The sequence below is a fragment of the Varroa jacobsoni genome, unplaced genomic scaffold, assembly GCF_002532875.2.
Source record: "Varroa jacobsoni isolate VJ856 unplaced genomic scaffold, vjacob_1.0 scaffold_1294, whole genome shotgun sequence".
NCBI classification, from domain to species: Eukaryota; Metazoa; Arthropoda; class Arachnida; order Mesostigmata; family Varroidae; genus Varroa; species Varroa jacobsoni.
The window spans coordinates 16,223-32,223 of record NW_019214196.1 but is presented as its reverse complement, the minus strand read 5'-3'; the positions used below and the strand labels follow the sequence as shown (position 1 = coordinate 32,223).

The 16,001-nt window shown below is 41.6% G+C and overlaps 1 long non-coding RNA gene across 2 annotated transcripts; it reads right to left on the bottom strand.

Annotated features, from left to right (window-relative positions):
- Positions 1-46: 46 nt before the first annotated feature.
- LOC111268497 (uncharacterized) lies at positions 47-11,214 on the bottom strand. 2 transcript variants are annotated; one of them, XR_002685263.2, is made up of 2 exons: positions 5,044-11,214; positions 47-4,907 (listed from the first exon to the last, which is right to left on the bottom strand). It is a non-coding gene; the product is annotated as an uncharacterized LOC111268497 (long non-coding RNA). The 2 variants fall into 2 exon arrangements; XR_015314241.1 differs by having other exon boundaries at positions 6,451-11,214.
- Positions 11,215-16,001: the final 4,787 nt, after the last annotated feature.

Below are 16,001 nucleotides of genomic sequence, written 5' to 3'. Positions count from 1 at the left end.
GTGTCTGCAATTATAAAAAGAATTAAATGAAGAACGAAACATCAAACTAAAATGAATCATTTTAGAAAAACAGGTTCATGAATGTGTAACTTTAGGAAATACCATTGTCCTTTACTTGATGTTACTGTAGGACAACACATGTGTAATTGCGAACAACCATACTGTTAAATTTGTCACCTCGCCGCTCGGCCTATTTAGCTGCTCGCCATGGCTGCAACAAAATTGTTAACGAATCTGCTAGCAGTTATACGACATTGTTGTTAACAAAGCTCTTTTTTATTAAGCCCCTGACTATTAAGTGGTTTTAACAGTATATATAGTGTGGTATCAAAATGGATTATCAAGTATCACAATCACCTGTATATGTACCGGGGGATGCTGTTTACGGTAATTCAGTGATTTTGCAGTCCGAGGCCTCTAGATCGACCCAAGCAGCCGTGCATGTATGTAAAGTATAAAAATAAACGTGGAAAGGAACCTAATAAAAAAAAATATAGAATTTACAGCTACATGTGTTGAATATTGTTATTGTAATAGCTATGGCCCTAAGACAGACGCATGTTACTCATTGCTGCTTTTTATGGTGACCTTATAGACTTTTAATAATACTGCTAGAAAATATACGTGCCGGGACTCCGAACAAGCTGATCAATCGACAATGTGAAGTTCTGTGATTCACTTCATTAGCGTGCTTCTACACAAAAATACTGTATACCAGCAATGATCCAACGTAAGCAATGATCCAAACGTGACTTCACTCGTCAATTTACGCCCATTTTGTAAATTTGTTTGAAATGTAACTCTGGGAAGGATATAGCTAAAATTAATCTAATAGCTTCGCCCTATACTTTGATTATGCGCCTACATTTCATATATATTATATATATATTATTATATATATATATATAATATATATATAATATATAAGAGAGAGGGAGAGAGGGAGATCGTCATATACAGCTTTACTGTCCTGAATCAATGTTATAGATGTGAAGGTAGCAAATATTTAGCTAAGTGTGCGTGATGAAATACTTATCGGATAATAATGATAGTCTAAATGAAATAAAAATTTCAGTTTTTTTAATACTAATGTTAAACTTCATACATAATAACGAGCGGTCACTAGAAATCATTTTAAGGTACAATTACATGAATGAAAAGGAATCACAAGGAATCGGAACAAAATATATCTAAAGTAATATATGATATAAATCTCAATTCGCAGGTGTAAGTTGTTTGATTTAACTGTGAACAACAATTTACGATTGAACTTTACGATTGAAACAAACAATCGTTGGCATGCGAATTTTTCCTTACACGAAAAAACTTCATAATTTACAAACGATCGTTCCTTCTTTCTTTCTTTCTTTTTTTTTTTATATAAAGAAATTTATATAAAGAAATTATGTGAATTTCTTTATATAAATGACAAGGGCAAAAATGAGCGAATTGAAAAGCAAGAGATTTTTTTGTATCATCGAAGTTTGACGATTTAACCTATCCTATTAGCTTCAATAATCTGTATTTAGAACGTCACTTAATATTATTTTGGCTACGTGTTACAAATGAAAGACAATTTAATAAAATCAAAAAAGCAATAAGCGAAAATTCGGAGCCGTGTTTTTTTTTTATCTACAAGACAATAGGACTAGTACTATTATTATTGTGTTGACTGTGTATAAAAATAATAATAACGTCGTGCTTCATATGAAGTACGAGAAAGAAAATGTATTAGTAAACAATGTCTAATTTATTAGTTTATACATGGATCATCAATGATATACAAGAGCCTTGACCCTATCACCTTAAATTTACCTTCCCGTGAACTCCTTTCTAAAGTTTCTGAAGATGTGAGCGCTGTTGAATGTGGCGGGCTAATCCAAAAACCTGATGTAATGACGCCATTGATGAAATCTTAATCTGAAGTGGAAACTTGTCATATGAAAGTTCCTGAACTATGGTTGGTGATACGTGCGTGTTGTTAAGGACAAATCAAATTTCGGCACAGGTTGCCTGCATAGTGCTGCCGGAACAGAAAATAGCATAACGAAGGAACGTAATTTTATGTACATATATGGGTTATTCGAGGTCGAAAAACCTTCTCAAGTTCTTGTCCGTAATAAATCCATGCCAATAAACGATAGCTTTTTGCCCAGCTAACATCGTTAAAGATTTATCGATTATGGCAAAATGTCGACCTATATATGTACGATATCAGTGCAGATGAATATTCTTGCATTTGACCTGCGTGTGTAACATACCCAGTAAAGAACCTAAACTGTTCCTCTTCAAAAGCAAATTCCGCTTGCTAATACTGTAGTATGAATTCAATACTGACTATTGAATATTTGCGCAATTTTCAAGACTTTTGCATTTTAGATTAAAATGTGTCCTATTAACTGGTAACTACTACTGTTTCTAAGCGATGTCAAACACTACCCTCTTTAAACCAACGCACATTCTCTTCTATTCAATCTTTTTAATGAGACCATCACCAAGGTTCAAGATTAGTCCCCACCATGGGTTTAACGATACGATATAGCAACGCTATCAAATATATTGATACAAGACGCCACGCTTCACACCGTTACTGCTGTCGGCGTGAGAAAATCACAAGCTGTGCCTTCGTTACATCGTTAACCGTAGATGTTGTCATCATATTTTCTTGCGTGACATTTTTCTCATCTTTTTAAATTCAATTGTAGTTTCATTTGGTCGTTCTTGTATATGTTACTTGCTAACGCACAAGTTGATCAACTGATCCAAGGTCTTCACTAACCACGATATTTAAAAATATGCGATAATCAACTAACGCGTTTTTACTTTAGTTTACCAGTGTTAATTGCGCTGTCGTCATCGGATACTCTATGTAATAACAAGCGTCGTCACACAGTGTATGGGATAACGGTTTCTGAAAGGAACAAATTAAGATATGCTAAAAAAATTTGAATGTGTTGTCCTTCCATAAAACGCCTGTAAAAATCCTATCCCAAAATGTTCGGCATGTCTCTGCCCTCAAGCCTAATATGAAGCAAGCAGCGGAAATGAACGAGGGCTATGTCTTTGAGCGTTGAAGGGCTGTTTTTTTGCCACAGTCTTGCGATTTAAATACCTGAGGACAGGCCACACCTTCAGTACGCTTATTAAGATACTTAGAAGATGCATAATAATGCATCATAACATTTGGTTTGCTGCATCGGTGTTAATGGCAACTAGCCTGCGCTAGAAATAGGGTGAAACGTTTGGCTATCAGGGATGAAAGCTTCCGACAACAATACTCATGGCTTCGTGGGACCAATTCTGCGTATTTTACAGTAGAAATTGCGATTATATTTCACGACTTTAATCTAACTGAGCCGTTATTAAATGTATTTTATTGTGCCTCAAGTCGAGAGAGAAGCCGGAAGCTCATGCTCGTGAATTCTGCGATTTAAAACAATGATCCCATCGTGCATTCACTGCTAAGTCATCTGCTAAGTCTGATATTGCACGCTTTTCTTCCTTCAATTGGATTTTTAATAACTTCATATTCTATGTACTAATGCAAGGAGCCTGGGCATCGATCAACGACCACTCATTCGTCTGTCGATACCAGTTCCGCGAAGACGTCCTATAAGGAAGCTGATTATCCTCGGTATCCCCATGGCTTATCCTCAGTTCGTTTTCTTGCGTTTTTCGCTAACATTTGTATTCTTCCATACAATTAATTCGTCATTCTTTGCCGTGGGCGAACTTCGTTCATAATACATTCATTACATATCGTATCTCAGCATGGAACAGCTCGGAAAGTGGAAAATAAGTTTTACTGTTGAATATAGACCATTATGCCACTTCAGCAATAGCGATGGTTCGACCGAATCGGTTCTGTTGAGTTCTACCTACCATTTACCGTTGCTTGCTCACCTTAATCCTGCGTGCTTCAGTTTTCACAGACTCTTCGCGCTCTGCGTTCACCCTTTCTAGGATCAGTTGCGCTAAGCCAAGTTAAGCGCACCCAAGTTTCTCGTTACCCACTGCCCGATGCCCATTACCGTCACCCTACTATGTTTTCGCGCGGCTCAGTGGCGCCGCCCTGGTGGACCCAGCTCGAAGCTCGACTATAAACAGAGCGGCCTCAGCATCGGAAACAGCATCATCAGCGCCAAGGCAAGGATGACAGTGATGGAAGCGGCGGTCGCTGCGGCGTCAGCAGTGCTGATGATTGGAAAAGGTTGTTGGCTGTACGACCGCAGTAGCCACTGCCGCTGCTGTTGCTGCTTTACGAGAGTCGTCTGTGCTGTGGGAGCAGCCCCCGTTGTTGGTTCGTTCACAAGAAGAAGAGAGAGAGAGGGTTCCGCTGCTGTTGTTGTCGTGAAGGTCCTGCTGCTCCTGCTGTCGCTTCTGCCCCAGCAGGCGGTTCCGTGCGCTGTCTTGTGCTGGCTAGCAGGCTTTGTCGGTTAGCCGAGCGATTGACTAAGCAAGGCGACCAAGTGATTGTGGGCGGGTGGGCGGATAGTCGCCATAGAGAAAGAACACGGCAGCACCTGCAGTGGCCGCTGCATCATCATTGTGGTTGCCAGCGTTTATCGGTGTCGTCGTCGTTGTCCGCTCTGTGGTTTCCTGTCGCACGATGTCTTTTCGATTGACGATGACGATTTAGAGCTACAGCAGCGTCGCAAGCAGCAGCTGTAATGTGTGGTAGATCGTCGTAAGGCGGGATCAGTTCATGGGAGGGTAGATGTATCTGTTTGGTTTGTTTGCTTGTTGTCGTCGCAATACTGCCTGCAACCCCATCCGGGAGTAGATAGGGCCACGCGAACAGCTCGCTCCTCTTGACCACTTTCCCTGTAGTTAACTGGTCCTGGCAAAAGGCAAACGATTCTCCTAACTCGATGCTGCTGGTATCCAGCTTTACGTTTTTCAGATAGCTGAAATGATAACAGTGCACAACAAGTGTTAATGTTCTGCGATTAAGGTCGCGGGCTACCTATCTACAAGCCCAACTGGCATCGTCAGCCGCAGATAGCTATAGACTACTTCGGTGTTTATTCGGTATCTACCTACCGATCGTGGATGGAACACGTTTCACTTATCCCTTCGGTGGAAAAAACGAATGGCATATTAACTTTTGCTGGCACAGTATTTCTTCGTGCCGTAATCCAACGTAATGTGCTCTCAGACTGATCTGTATTTTACTATTACTACCAGTTCTGCTGTTTGCTGTCTACAAATAAGAAAAAAGAACGAAACCGAAGCATTTCATTGAAGTGTGTATACTGCCCTCATACGAATGAAAGGGCCCGAGTTCGCAGTGTGCAGTATTGAAACGTTCAGCATTGACCAGGATAGCCATCGGCAAATCAATTTAAACAACAGGCCCACAAGCCGAGAGCAACAAACAGGGACCAGTTCGTGTGCGCGCTACCCTTCCAAGAAGCTCGCAATCATTGTCACCAGAGTCAGACAGACAGACTGGCTGACTACTACTATCGGCTAGAGTGAAGTAGTCGTAGTCAGCTGAAGGTAGTCAGGGCTCAGCCTAGCATTTCATACTTTTATTGTAGTCGCCGTATGTTAGCAGGCGATGCGTCGCACTCAGTCGTATTCTATTAGTATCGCCTTGGCCGCCGCTATCGCCGACCTTTATTGCACTGTTACCGCAGCCACGGGTGGCTAGGGCGAATCAGGTAAGAGGGGCAGCAGCAACGACATTTAACAGATCGTAGAATCTGCAGCACTAGTTGGCAATAAGTGCAAACCCATGACTCATAGCAGCCTCGTTTCCTTCCTCATTAACTAAGCCAACCTATTTGTGTCGTGTTCGCTAAAACTCGCTTTCCCGTTCGACCGCTAGATTTCCTCTTTTTGTGCTACAACAATAAGTAAGAGAATCAGCAGCGGCAGCAACTATCGGCTAACTCTGCGCATCGCGAACCTCAATGAACACGCCACGAACACGCACGTGCGGTAGCGAAAGCTGCTGGAAACAGCAAGGGACAGCAGGACAGGCCGACTGTTCAGTGTGGTAACGTAGAAGAGGCACTACCATAGGCAGCTGCAGCCACGATGATAACAACACAGCGCAGGTGGGTAGCAAATAGTAACCAGGATAACAACTGCAACAGCAGATATAGACACCACTCCTATAAAGAATTAGCAAATAAACTGTAATAGTCAGCGCGAATACAACAAAACCAGTGAGTTTCAGTGAGACAACGTCGTGCAGCCGCTGGTGGCGGTCAATCGGTGCGAACAAATCACGTCTGGTGAGCAGAGTGCCGCTGAAACAAAGCGTCATACAAACAACTCGCGTTCGTCCCCAGTAAGAAAAAGCCGGATTAAGAGAACATTTTTGGTAGAAGAAAACCGACAACTCCACAGCATAATAGCGACAACCATTCCGTAAAGCGGAGCACAAGATGCGCTCACTGCCACAGTAGTGACACGTCTATACTATTGAGACATATTTACGTTCAGGCACTGTCGCAGCCATATTGACCAGTTTTTGTGAGCGGAACGCACGGATCGTTCTCACCCACGTCACGCTTGCCTCCAGACCATTCTGCTCCCCAATATCCTCCTCGCCCACGCAGCAGTGCCGCGCTGTCTGTCTGTCTGTCTGTCTTTCTGTCACATCTCCCTCCCCCCATCGACTAATCGGTGTCCCTTCAACGGTCAACCGTGTCCCATTGTGGTGCTCGCCGTTTCAGTGTTTACCGTACATTTGCATGTGCTTCTGCGGGGTTATCACTACAGTCGGCTGATCGGCCAACAGGTCATGGCATTTCGGCGCTGCTTCCCTCATCGATTGCCGCTGGCGAGAGAAGGAAATTATTGAGACGGCAAAAGAAAGTGAAAGTCGTGGGTCTCGCTCAGATTGAACAAAAATAACCCGCGTGATATCACTTTGGCCGTGTGCAGGACAACAAAGGAGAAACGAGTAGAAGAGGGGGAAGACACGTTTCCCCTGCCGGAGCGAGGGATTGCTGTTCACCATAGAAACGCAGTTTCGTGGTTGTGCTGTGACTAGAGATAATAATTGCCCCGAAAAGTGGCGGGCGGTTAGTTAGCGGTGCGACCAACCACTTACTGGATCCCTTGCTCAGGCCCACAATGCATGCAATGTGTGCTATTGTAGGCCAGAGAGGATGATGGGTACAACGGCTAAGGAATAGAGAAGCACAGTGTATAGTGGCTTAATGCGTGGCTGTCATCTCATCGCGGAAGTGAGCAGGGATCATTGTCATTTGCATCAGAAACGAATCAATCAATGAAAGGACGCTGCTGCTGCCACTGCTACCTCGCGCGACGATCCGATACAAAAAGTCTTGTCCACCGCACAAAGCAGCAATACATCCGGACAATCGGTTGACAAGCAGATTGATTGCCAACCTCGCAACGATTCTTGTCCATAGCATAGATCGTTACCATATCGATTGTTCCACCCGTTATTCCAACAAATTCCAAATAACCATCCAGCATAGCATGCGCTTCAACGTCGACTTCTCATCGGAGAAATATAATTGGTCGTTACCACGATTCCTGTCTGACTATTACTTCAACATCTCATAGTCGCTAACGTGTCCTGTCACTCCACGCGTACCCTTCGAGTGCTAGAATCCAAGTGGTTGTCGTATACGTTGGAGTTCGTTGGTCAGGCCTTCGCCCTGTACCTGCCAGCCGAAGCAGCAGCGTGTATCATGTATTAACCAACGTCTTGCGACGTGAGTTCCTGGTATCTTCAACATCATTAGTTGCCCTTAGTTCAGCGTTGATACGGTGCAAGAGCAGCAGCAGCAGCAGTGCCCAAATAGTAACTGTAGCTGCAGCTGGGCGGAAAGTTTCGGCGCATCCGTTCTCACTCACGGTTGTCCTCGTTATGACGTGAGGTGAGTGGTATAAAATTAAGGCAACAGCAGTTGCTAGACCCGTGTGCACGCGTCTATCAGCTAAACGACAAAATAGGAAGCTAATTTATAGCCAATAAACAAACAACAACAATAGTAGTGAAAACGAACTTTTTTTATTGTTGACCAGTTGTCCGGTTTATTTATTTAAAGGCCAATACACAGAATAAATAGGAGGGCACAAGATTATAGGCGGTTACTTGCTCGTTAATTCGTGTGATTATTTGTCAAATCGCGGAGAGGTGAAAATCTCACGTCCGCTTTGACAAAGGCCTATAATAATCGGAATAACCGCACAACAATTGATGACAATAATGGAAGCAAAATGGGGCTGTTAAAGTGATGGAAGAAATTATATTGTGAATTATCAACACGACAGTCTTGGCTAAAACTGGGGCAACAGCTGGGGCAAGCCAACGAAGAGACTAGTGAAAAACGGTCCGCTGATGTAAGTATTATCTGTAGGCGTCGATAGTACCGAAAATAGCTCTAATGTATAAATATATTGTTTGTCGGTAAGTAGCCTTTGAGATGTGTGCGAAGATAATTTCATCGAACCTCTAATAATAGTTGTTATTGAATATTTATATCAGCATAAACAATGCAGTTTGCCCCTGCATTAATTTTAACGCCCTGTATATGCGTGGCAAAGGTGAACGTTGTACATAATTAAGAATGTATTATTCCGGTACTTACTGCAGAATTATATTATTATGTTATGCATTTTGGTGACAGAATTTACATTTCAAACATGACAGGCATTTAAGGTACCGCAGATCGTACAAGTCGTATTTGCTCTTCCGTTAGAAAACTTGGTTCTAGTCAGCTGACAACAGTTGGCTATCTTATTTACTAAGCTCTGTAACTACGCAGGCAAGTTTCGGCATAGAAATCCGCTGCTCAAAGATACTGGGACGCACGTGCCTGTGTCCTGTCTCGTAGAGTTTAACATTGGTCGTACTCGAAAATATATTTTCTCACTTAATTTGGTCATTTTCAGTCCTGGTTGACGCTCTGCCTACGTTATTGTTTTGGGAGACTAACCCTGCTGCCTTGTCCTTAAGTGCGAAAAATCATATCATTAGCGTTTGTGTCTAACAGAGGTACGAGCCAATTGCCACTTGTCCTCCAAAGCTGTAACTGCAACTACATTTAAGTTCGGACAACGGAAATGAAGATACATTTCCAATAATAATACGGAATGTATATGTGGTGTGATTCAGTGAGAGCTTCCTCCCCTCAGTCTTAACTAGCTAAAGTTAGTTATTGGTATCCTGTGTTAGCAGGGACAGACACCCACTTTTCTGTAGGAACTGCAGAATCAACTGACATTTGTAAAGTCTGAAGGGTAAAAAGTGCATAATAGTTTTAGTGTATTCTGATGTATTAATCTAAGCTGTAGTCACCAACGAGTTCGTGATGAGAAGTTTCTCACGAATTAAGTCTCATGGCTTATTTTCGGCAAGAAAAGTAAATATTTATGTGGGTAAGAGTTTCTTCGTCCCTAGGAAGGAAGCGTTTACCTAATCAACTCAGATACACATCAGATGATTTAGATTTGAAGCCGTCAATACGTCGGAGCATGTTTTAGAAGCCATCGTTGTCAAGCGATATCTAACGCCAGTAAAATTCGAAACACCTGAGGGTACAAAGATCTTCTATGTATCTTCATTTATCACCATCATTGTGCACCCGATTGTTAAATATTTTCAAACAAAAGTGCATGCAAACGCGTAATGCGCACGGACGTGCACTAATGACCTTTTATTTGTTATTATATATATAGTTGGTTGTAGCAACATGATAACCGATATTGTCGTTCTTTACTTCGCGTTCTGGTATTTAGTATAAGCGGCATTTTGAACGTTTTTAAGAAATGGAATGTAAAAAAGGCGTGCAGTACACCCTCTCGTTCAGTTCCGTTCATTACTGTTGCCTTATATAGCATGCCGTAATTACAGCAGCTTCCATTTATAATATAATCCATTCGCAACTGTTTATAAAACAAATGCGTGCAGACGCTCATCGAAGTACCGACAGCTTTCTCAATCATACCTTGTTGTCTTCAGCGGCTGAGATTCACCAGGGTATTTCGTTATCTTCGAATACAGTGGTTACCGTTGTTTATATCAATAGTTGTTTTGATATTAGCCCGATAGATTTGTACAGAACTAGTAATTTTTTAGTAGTTGATGTATGTTCTCGTTGTATGTTATCGTTTGATGTTTTGGGATTTCTCTATGGCTGATGACATTTCTTTCGCTGATTTGGCTTACTTCTTTTTCTGGTCATCTCTTTTTATTCTGTCGTCTTTTTTTCTGGGCTTGGGAATGGCATAGACGGTAATAAGTGCGACGTTGAGCACGTTCACTGCTGGCACGCTAGCAGCTATGAGTAACTATGGCTGAGACGGAGTCAGACGCAGTAGTAGAGAACATTAAACAATGTGACTTTCTCTACCAGCTGATGATCGGCCATCATTACTGGCTGTAGTGGGCCTGCATAACTATTCGGATGCCTAGCTCGTTGCTTAGGGATCGACCTCTTTTTGTATTTAAATAATTGGAACTTCCGTCATGTTGATTTGGTTGAATGAATAAGAGTCATGCTTTTCCCTTTTTTTCCCGAATTTCGACTGATTCCGCGTGCATAGATTTTGTCCAATATATACACAGGCGCATCATAGACAATTATGAAAAGTTGATTATGCTGTAATGGCTCAAGACTAGCGTCGTCTTAGTTTGAAATCCGGACCTTTTGTAGTGGTAAATGAAATATAAGATAATACCGTATAATGGTGAGACGAGCCAGACAGATAAGATACAAGGTGGAAAAAAATAACGTCATCACAAGGTACCAGATCCATAACAGATTCCAGAAAGTATCTGTAAACAACAGGGGGCAAACGGCCCTGTTTGTTCTAGATGATATTAGGTTTACAATTAAACAGATACTGCCATAATTATTGCTTCTGCGAGAGTACCAAGCAAAGAAAAAACAAAGGCACTATAGAAATATTCTCAAAAAAGTATAGGACTTAATGTTGAATATCCGTTGCGCATGTAAAATCGTGCAGATAAACTTAGGTTTGCTACAAAAGTGTAAAAAGTAGAGAATCTGATGAACTCATCTATTTTGTTAAAGGATGTCTGTTGCCACCAGAATATTTAAGCCTCATATGAAATTGGACTGTTGTTCATTGATCTACAGCAATAGACTCGCATGTGGAGCCGCTTATACCCATGACCTGTGAAGTAATATGTGATGAATGAATGATGATATATGAATAAATAAATGAATTATGAAATATAAGATTGAAATATTGTTACCCGTACACGTATAAAAATACTTATAATATAATAGAATTAAAAAAAGTACTAAACTTTTTTAATCTTGAATGCATTCGGTTTTGAAAACAAGTATTACGTGCGTTGTCAAAGTAATACACCTGCGTGTACGATAAACATGGCAACTATCATCTATCGTGAGTTTGACATATGCTTCCTTGGTTTGTAACTCTTTGCCGTCGAGATGTAAGCACGATATAACTTAAGCGGGGGGCGACGACGATATATCGGGAGAGAAAGAATTGTAGAGATGAACACAGGGGAACAGACTCTGGCGTATACTTGCGTCTCTAGTCGTTCTCTAGAAAATATGGAAGTCCCTTGCTGACATCCATTAGCGTTACAAATTTCTAACATAACACAGAAAGTGATGGCACGTATTGTAATTGCCGAAACTGCAAGATCTTTCTTGCACGTAACCTAGTGCGTAAATCAGTGATTTATGCTAAAATCATCGCTAATACAATGCTAACCTGCGCGAAAGATGTGTTTGGATTGCCCTTGCCTTTTCTGCACTTGCCCCGACACCTTCTAGAAAAAGCGATAGATTCAGCATCCAATCGTACTTCAGTCTAGTTGAGCTGTTAGTGGTGTGATTATACAACGAAGAATATGATTTTGCATACCTTTAATTTATATAATATATCACCGATTCCAAGCCAAAACTATAGGTAAATGTTAACCAGCTAAGTTTCGTTCTCTCCTTCGTTTCGTTGATGAATTTTTTATCACCCGTCTAAAAATCGTAATGACAAAGTAAAGTTTCCTACCCCTAGGATCCATCAAAAGCAAAATGCGCTATCTACCGAACCCGATACCCCTGGCCTAGATCTGCATAGCAACGTAAACACGTGCTTAGGCCAAGGCTGGCCATTACATGCGCTTTCTATGGGTCTTTAGCTATGATAGACGGCAGCCATCAAGATTCTACTCTGTCGTGACCAGTGATGCATCATACTTTCTCTAGGCGCACAGGGGCAGCCAGCAATTGTGATGGAAACGAAAAAAATGAGACGAAGGGGACAAATTGATTTGATGTCTAGCCTGCCTTTGGAGCCCGACCCAGCCACAGAAGACACTGCTAATCCGATATGGTCGATATAACGTGCGTACTGCAAGTTCTTAGCTTAGCTCCAGTAATCAGATTAGCAGTGGTTTACCAATTCTACCAACCAACATCTAGGCCATAGACCCTGCGCCGAAAAACACGCCCACCAGCAGACTTGATTCGACTAACAGCATAATATATATATCCCTTGGCTCGCATCTGTTAGTATTAAAAATCTGAATGCTTTAGGCTCTTTTGTCTAATCTATCGGTTTCATACTCCATCTATGAGCAGCAATAGCCAATAGAATGAAGGTCACCAAATGTGTGCAAATCTAGCTGCGGGGTGTGTGATGAAGTGAACAGCTGGGGCAATGCACCTCGTGCCAACTAAACGTGACCATTTAATCAGCAACTAACCAGTTAGCCAATCAAGAATGTAACTGGTCAATCTGTGACTGGTGATGGCGTACCCGTTTTTCCTGAAGGTTATTTTTGTCATCGCTACTGTCGTCGTACTTCTCGGTATTAGGACGCTACGTGGTTTTCCTTCGTTGATGCAATTGCGGCTGAACGAAGGGCGCGAACGCACGGGACTTGATACTTTTGTATGGACGATGACTTTCGATCTTTTTGTTGTGGCTGCTGATGATGTTACAATGTTTTGTTTGTTCGTTTGTCTGTGTTTATCTTTGTTCATGCGGTTGTTGTTGTTGTTGTTGTTGTTTACTCAATTATTCATTACAGTCGGCTTTCGTGTGGCATTTGATTAAACGAGGCCAGACGTAGACAGTTAGACGACCTTGCACGGCCACACGCGTGAAATAGATTTCATGTAGACGATACAGAATAATGTGGGTTAGTGTATCTAGACAAATGTTGTGGTTCGGTCAATCACCGCAACACGGGTGGTTGACCTTCTAGCACTTAACCATTTCCACTTACTAGTTTCCAGTGGAACTAGCAAGCAATCGTATAGACACCCAGACATCTCTATAGTTTTTACGTAAACTATTTCACGGGTCCGTCCCGACTGGGTTGTCTAGATGACTATATTTTGCCTTTATACAGACGTGGTAAGGGTGAAGGCTAATAATCATAATGGCAATTATTTTTGTTGTAGTTGTCGAAGCAGTTGTACGCCTATAGATGCAATGCGATGGAGCAATATCAATGTTTGTGATTATAGCCGTCCAGCATTTGGCTAAACGGTCCTCTTGGCAAGTCGCGTTCGTGAGTGTTTCGGAATCGATAGCCTTGCAAATAGAAGCTACTTTATCTCGTGAAAAAAAAAATTTACCGTCTGCGCTTTCACGGCTAAACGCTGATTTTTACCAAAATGTCATTGGACATTACATCTTGTTTTTAGCTTTTTCGTTGTTTTTAAGCGCACATTTGTCTATTCGATATTACCAGAAATTAGGTAATTTTACCAAAGGAAAAAAATTACCAATCATTATTACAGCCGATCATTGGGAAATTCATTCGATGGTGGAAAAGGTCTGTCATTGGTTTAGGGTACTGCGATGATTAGTCGCTTACGATGGAACGAGCTATTCGGCAGAGACAAGTAGCCGTGGAAAGGAGTAACAGATTAAAAGGAAAATGAAAACGGTACCCAAGATATTTTACTGTTTTTTAAAAGTATTACACATTTACGGCAATTACTCAGAAAGCTAATTAACGATCCTTTGCGCTTTAAAGCATGTTGCAATAAATGACTTCCGAAATGATCTACCAGGCCGTCTATACTTGGAACAGTTGTCTTAACAAGGAAAAAACTAGGCTGAACGGCCCATCAAAGAATAACAAGTCAAATCGCAGTCTACTTGCGCAATGCCCGTGGACAAGAATCATTACAATTACAAGATTGTTGAAGGACGCTTGCGCCCGCAAAATTAAGTGACTCCTCTAAATGACTTGTCCTATAGTGTCCTGAGTTTGGTCCTCATACACTTAAGGAACGAGGATCTAGCAATTTACACCGGTATAAGAAGCTACTCTGCAATTCAAGATAAATCCTGAATAATCTGCACTGATTTTTCCGGCCCCAACACAGCATTCGTTGAACGAATGTACTCGCCTTCGGGCTAACATGTCCTCCATGCTCACCACTTCTAAATCAGTAGTAATCGATAAACCGCACGGTTGACATTGATGGCTCTACCGAGATACTTATAGCCACATAGGAACTATAGGGACGATTTCGTGCTAGGCTGAAAGGATAGGTAGGTTTCAACCCCTATCCTTTTTTTTATCCCCCCGTTTAAAACATCGTTTTTCAGGCACGTTTTTTTTAAGAAGCGACAACTAGTTCGTAAGAATTCAAAAAGTTCATACGCGCTCCTAGCTAATAGGATGGTCAGCTTTAGTGATGAGCAGCTTTTACCGGTAAGATTTTAGAAATATATTTGAACTAGTTATTGATGTGTTAGGCGCCTTGTAGGATGACGAAATAGGCATACTCTCAGAAGGTCACCACACGAAACTCCATCTACAGCTCGTAGCCGGTCCTACCTGTTTCTACCTGCCCTTCGAAGGTTTCGTAGCCACATTTGATCTATTAAAATTATTTTTTGAAACTGCGTTTTGACACCAGGAAGAGCAATAAGAGAATTGATGATAATTGCGAAAGAAATAAAAGGAGCGAAAAAATTAACCAACCCTAATATAGTTCGACATCAGGTACGCTAGGAGCCAATACTAGTGAGTTTGTTCTATTTACTCACTGCTATTATGCAGAAAATGTCATCGCTAGGATTCGAACCATTGATTGCTGGCTGCTAATGCTGCTGTGTCATATACAGACGATTGTGATTAGAGGAGTTTCGAATTCTAACCTTATCCGATTCCCTTTTTTCTGGTCACCCTATCTGGGTCCGATCCCTCAAAATACTACAGATATCGACGTTATCTTCAGAGACCACAGCGGTAATCTTCTTGAACGGTTGGAAGCTATAGTGATATATGCTTAGAAGATTTCGATCCCAGTAGCTAGGGCACGCCTGATCCTTACACCACATTGACCCGAAAGAGCCGAAAATTCTCACAGCAGTAGACGCATACATTTGACATGACTCTGCGCTTTGCAAAGCGTTCTAGATATTGTGCCGAATTTTAGCTCCTAGGAATGGGACAAGGAATTAGGTCAGACGAGCGCAAGCAGGCGCGCACCATGAAGCTGGGTTCAAGAGAGGTGTTATAATGCCTCATACATCCCATGTTCCAATGATAGTCTAACCTAGGAACCATAGAATGAAAATAACGGTGGTTCAATTTGGCTAAGTGGAACACCGAACCTTAGTGTACCCTCTGATCATCTTAACCTGTTTCCTTGTTACCACACTTTGATTAGCTGAGAGTACGAACGACTTTCTCATGCAGGGTGTTGCCAAACGAACCGGCTTTGTTATACGAGAGAAGGCAATTGTCAAGAGATATTTTCTGGTGACATTATCCATTCCAATCTAAACAACAGATATGCTAAGATGCATCATTGTTATTAGATATATGAATTCTGCTGACGTATGATAGTGAAAAAAAGATTTCAGGGTCGCTGCTAGTCTACCGGCGGCTGGACAATGGACTGTCCAACCACTACCATACCAATGAATCTAAATTCCATTTAGGTTAGCAATATAGCTCAATATTATTATGCTTAGATTTTCTGTTACATTTTCGACATATGATCGCTCACTATCACTGTAGCAAAAAAAAAAAA